This window comes from Pagrus pagrus (assembly GCF_965226575.1).
Source record: "Pagrus pagrus genome assembly, chromosome: 11".
Classification (NCBI taxonomy): domain Eukaryota; kingdom Metazoa; phylum Chordata; class Actinopteri; order Spariformes; family Sparidae; genus Pagrus; species Pagrus pagrus.
In genome coordinates, this window is record NC_140195.1 from 26,858,775 (window position 1) to 26,864,917 (window position 6,143).

General features: G+C 38.9%; 1 long non-coding RNA gene across 1 annotated transcript; it reads left to right on the forward strand.

The window, feature by feature from the left end:
* The first annotated feature begins 3,940 nt into the window (after positions 1-3,940).
* LOC311264820 lies at positions 3,941-5,418 on the forward strand. Its single transcript, XR_014623492.1, has 3 exons — positions 3,941-4,088; positions 4,272-4,333; positions 5,041-5,418. It is a non-coding gene; the product is annotated as an uncharacterized lncRNA (long non-coding RNA).
* Positions 5,419-6,143: the final 725 nt, after the last annotated feature.

Here is a 6,143-nt window from a genome sequence, read left to right on the forward strand (position 1 = left end):
AGAGCAGAGGAGAAAATACAGCTGAAAATATAAAAATGTACAGCACACATTTGAAAAAGATCACTGGTATAATCCTTTTTGAGACTTAATGTTTATTCTCCTCTTATCTCACTGTATCTGAGTAATGCAGATCTATTTTCTGTTTTATATCTCTAATAAACCAATAATCGGTTGATACATTTCAGAATTGAAATACTTGGGTCTCTGGCTTGACTCTAAGCTTTCTTTAAATCCCCATACTGACTCAGTGATAAAGAAAATAAATTGCAGACTGAGAATAATATACTGCTTTATTAACTGTGTAACCATACAGCCTCGCAAAATGATTATTTCACAGTTGTATATTACCAATACTAGATTATGCAGATATTCAGAAACAAATCTCCATCCTGTCAATGTAGTTTTATAACAGCATCGGTAGATTAATTTTGGGGTGTCCTTATAGAAGCCATCACTGTTTTATGTATGAGTCACTAAATTGGTTAAAGATATGATATGCATTAATTCTGCATTAAAATGTCTGAACACAATTAGCCCTTTATAGTATAATTTCATGAGTTGTGTACTTACATTATCACAAATGGTTAAAACCCAGAGAAACCCACAAGTTTACTCAAAGTAACGGTGCATTTCATTTGGTCGACCATCGTTTAAGGGGTGGGGAAGTCAGCATACGAGACTAAATGTAAGGTGAATAAAACTTTAACACATTACCTCATCTGTGAACATTTGTGCATCAAGTCCCGTTGGATTGATTTTCTCATCAGCAGTGCTGGTTGTTTAATGGTGTTTTTACCACCAGCTAAGCCAGTCTGACTACAGGATCACTAGCGAGCAATGGCAAGCAATGGTGTGTGTGTTAAAATTCAGGTCAATTCCTAATGAACTCAGCACTCGCCAGTAACACCCGTTCTCTCTCCTTTCCTCTTCTCCTCATTGTTAGTCTTAATGAGGTGAAATATTTTTCCATTCCAGCTCCATTTTGCAGTCAACATTACAGTACCTTCGCAAATCACTGCTGTAGCAGGGTGATAAGCACGGGTGAAGACAAATCGACGAACCCAAAAGTTAAAAAGTTAACCCACTGAGCAAAAACATGTCCAAAAGACATCAATTCAACATCTTTGATGACGTGAAAAGATGTCCAATGGAGAGCAGGAATGAAAGTTTTTGTGACATCATCGGTCAACCTTGGAACATTAGCCTACCTGATGAAGGTTGGATGACCAAAACATGGTATTTAACAAACCTGATAAATAGCTCACCAGGTGACGTGCATGCCCCATGCAAGCTACCAACGTTGAGGCTTGGGGTTTGAAGCCACCCTGTAACGTTTGCTGCATAGTGAAAGAGTTTCATTTTGACTGTTGAAAAGGTGTCTAAAATTACATTGCGTATGTCTTTTGTCCATCATACGTTGAAAAGAATGTTGAAGTCAGTCTTTTCAACATCGTCAGAGACGCTTGGAAAAGAAGATTGAATAGAATTGATGTCTTGGATATGTTTTTGCTCAGTGGGAATCTCTGAGCTCTCCTCCAGTTACAGACATTCAAAGGCGTCTGGTTCAACTTTCAAAATAAAACTAGCTGACAGTCACTATACATATGACATCTTTTGATTTGGGGAATTTTATTAAGGTAGTCAAACAGTCGCCATTTGTTTAGATTTAGGAAAAGATCATGCTTTGGGTAAAAATAAGCACATTTTGTCTCATAACGGAAGTTACGCAAGTAACTCACATCACATAACGTTATTATTTTATTGACTGATTAATTTGACCATTATTTACCCAGGCAAGTCACAAGAAGAAGAACAAATTCTTATTTACAATGGCAGCCTGGCAAAAGGCAAAACTTCTTGAGGGAAGTGGGTGTAGGATCTAAAAAGAAAGTATCAAAAGCAACACATCCAAAAATTCCAACACAGCTACTTCTTACACACAAGCACATGACACAAGTATTACATAAGAGACGAGCACATAGCTAGCAGACAAATGCTATAGACAGTACAAAGAAGAACAACAGCATCAAGCGGTATGACAAGCAAGTAAAGAAGAACAGCAGCAGAGAAAGTTTAGAAACATGCATGAGACAACAGTGGGCAGCAGACAGACAAGGGCTGAGTAAGATATAAGTGAGTTGGGAAACAGCTGCATACATCAAGGACGTACATGATAGAGTTCTTGTAAGCTGACTTAGAGGTAAATGATCTACTTACATGACATTTCATTAAGCAACGTTATGTAGTAATTAGCATTTTGTGTGTTTTGGCGCCCCCCACAGTCTCTGACTACAACACCCACTACAACACACATGTATGTAACACTGTGATCGTACCCTCTCACTGAAGATACATAGTGCAGAAACAAGTGATAGAGACACCATTCACCCTGTTACAAGACACTGTACCATCAACATGATTTGGAAGCTGTTATTTTAAGGTGAAAAAAAGTTACATAGTGTTTCTTTAAAAACAAATCACTCTCAACTCTTGGTCTGAAACACGACGTAAACACCAGTGAATGACCTATTCAACCACCACAGCCACCCCTTGACCTTGACTTTACTTGCTCTTTACACTACTGCACTAGAGGGTGGCTTCAAGAAGTGACGCTAGAGGGAAAACTACAGCATCAAACTTCGAAGCATAGGGTCACTGACCATGCTGCTGTATTTACACATTGGGAGAGCACATCTTTTTTTTCTTTGTTCCCAGAATAAAGGAAAGAAAGTGGGTGAAGTACCTTTCAAGTTAACGCTCCATCTGATTGGAAAACCGGCCCAGTGCACTCCGATCTATTACGTCCTGTCATTTGTTTAAGGCATCCCTAACCCTAACCCCACTTATCTTCAATCACACCTCTCCTGTTTTATAGTTATAATTATATCTGCCATTTGGTAATAATTCATGATTTGCATTGGGATATTTGTTTAGCTTTGTATGGGTATTTGTGTGTTGTTTCGCATTCGTATTTTATGTATGTTTGTGTTAAGGACTCACTTGAAAACATGATGGTCCATCTCAGAGGATTATCTTTCGAATAAAGAACATAAAGGTTTATTATGATTGAGCGCAACATGTAACTTTTCCTTTTCTGTACTTCATTATGTGCTGTTTTATTGTTTTATCAGGTGAAACATTGCGTGGCATGTTTTCTATTTTCCTCTCAAACATGAAAAAACCTGTGGCTGGACTCGTTCAGCACACCTCTCGTCTGGTGTTTCCATTACAAAGGGGAGTGCGCACGCTTTGATGGAGAAGGTACTCCCTCTCTAAAACCCTAATGATACCTGCTTCCAAAGCCCTATTTCTGGGACATCAAAGGATCAACTAGCCTAAGTGCTCATGCCACAGTGGTGAGGGTACATATTGAAGCCCGTATTTGGAAACTCCCGTCATTACCATACTGGTGTAAGGAGAGTTATTTTTCTGGATGTGCTGCAAAGAGGGTTCACCTGCTAGAGGCTCCGGCCGCGTGGAGGTCTCTGACGTGAAGCAATGGCGCCATCATATGGACAGCAGAGGTACAGACGGAGCTGCGAGTGGCTGATTGTCTGTTTGAATAAAAGATGAAACCACAGGCGATGGAGGAAAGTAAGAGAGGTGGAATTCATGCATTGATTTAGTTAGAAAACTGATTTTGAATGAAAGGTGGGAAAAGGACAGTTTAGGCACAAAAACCTCCTGCTCTGACAGTGAAATCCTCCCTGCTGTTTAAAAGTGTGAAGAAGACACATATATTTTCACCTGTCCCTCATTACAATAATAATACGCTGCTGCTGATCTTCAACCTTCCTGATTATAAGGTACATTTTTTACAGGAATCAATAAAGTGTCACATTTCTGTTGACTGGAGAGAGAGATCTAACCTGAGTCATGTCAACTTGTGATTTTTCTGTCATGGGTTGAAAAACATCCTCCAACAGCATCTGCTGCTGGAGGGAGGCCAGAGTGATATATCTGTTGCTAAGCAACCACTTTGACTCTTATTTTGTTGTGCAGGACCACTAACTAGATTTTCAGTCAAGGTTGCATCAGTTTGGTTTGATTCCTTTGCAACGCTGGGAACATGCAGAAATCAAAGCCAGGTCTGTTCGTTTTAGACGTGTCTATGTCAGCTCTTATTACAAAATATATCAGAAAACACATTTAATCATTCATGACTTTATAGATGAGCTGCAAATGCGGGAATGGAAAGTAACCTAAACTGTATTTTATAGCGATGTTTGGATGGAGATGGCTGAACAAAATGTACTTTTCAATCATCACAGAAATGCTAAATCAGAGGTCTTCAAGCTGTGAGTTGTGCCTCCCAGAGTGAGAGTTGAAGGAGGTGAGGAGGTTACTGAGTGGGGTGAAAGGGAAAAATACGTGCTTGTACTCTAGAAAACACAAAGTTAATTCTTTTAGTTGCCAACAGTCTGCAGCAGGGGCTGTGACAAACAGCTCATGGAGATGATTCAGACACTTCCTGAATATTATGTTGTTGAATGTAAAACAAAAATGTTGTTTTTTTTTACATTTTGTATACACTAATGTAAATTTTTAAAGGTACAACATTAATTGTAGTTTAAAACCTTTAAAAATGAACTAAAATTATCAACAGAATATGAAGAACATGAAACAACATACAGATAAAGGTTCAAAGCTCAATAAGCGATGTTTATAAACACTCCAGGCTGCTTCATCTGCACGCGAGTCAAGTGTTTTTATGACACTAGACTTATCCTGAATCTTCATATTTGAAAATGAAGGCTAATAATGTGTAAAGTGATGGCGTTTTTTTTTTTTCATCGTAATGTGTAAAGTGTGAAATGTATAATTTCCACTTCTTCTACAGAGCTCGTTAAAAAAAAATCATTAAACCTTTCAAGGTCAATGTTTCATAACAGTGTGAAATAGCAATTTCCAACCTGTAAATCTGTCAGAGAATGTTTTATCTCCACGTATTATATTAATGCATCATCTTTGAGTGGTTTGATTTCTGTAATTACTCATTTCAGTATCTTTACCACCGTCTTACTTGTATCACCTCCACAGTGCTGGGACCTTTCCCAACCTGATGTGGAGGCATCACTTGGAACAATATGTGACCCACAGGTGGGCACAGTAATGCACTGTAACTCCAACTTGGCTTTGGATTCAGTTTGTACTTCTCACACACACACCTCATGCAGTGTTAGCTTCTAAAACAGCAGCCCACCAGTGTTGCACAAGTGCCCTTGAGCATGGCACTGAACCACAAACTGTTCCAGGTACATCTGTGAAAGTAAGTGAACAAGTCAAAGAAAAAATAGCAAAATACAGGGAGTGAATAGGTGAATACTGAATGCACCATCCAATACTTTTCTGGATGCTATTCAACTTCCTGACACTAAAATCATACATCTGTAAATATCTGCTGTTATTTCTGCTGTTCACAGAAGAATATGTAATTAAAGTGAAATAAAATGTACTGGAACGAGTCCACAAGGCTGCTTTTGTCTTCTTTTGAATTTTTCCAATTCGCTTTTTAAGTAAACACAAAGAAAGCAAAAACACAAAACGCAACAACGAAAAAACAAGAATGCACCACCCACCCACCATCCTCAGACTGCCAGAGCAGAGACTCCTCAACATGAGCCGCTCTCATGGTTGTCTTTCATCCAAAACCATCTGATGCTCTGATGTTCGCACATGACCCACAAAATAGACAAGTCCAAGCAGTAAAAGCCCACTAGCAGGTTTAATTTTTCATAAATGACCCTTTAATTATTGACGACGTCCTCTGCCTTTCACACTTTGATGTAGCAGTCATTCTTTCTGAAGATTTTCTGAGGATGAAGATACCAAATTTCTACGAATGTTAGAAATGTTAGAACCTTAGATCTCAGAGGCATTGCAGATTTGCTCCAGTTGTATATGAAGGGCTGCTGTGTAGCTGAACACTGGCCTCATTTCCCAAAATTCTTTGGAGTCATTTGCTTTAAAGGCACAACAACAAAAAACATGCCTGCCTCTGCAAGTACCGTAGGTTACCTTCTTGTTAAGACAAGACAAGATAAGACATGACCTAGGGATGAGCAAGTACACCATTATGTGTATCTGTTCAACCAGCCCAATTATCTGTATCTGTATCTGTACTCGGAATGGGAGGTGCTTAA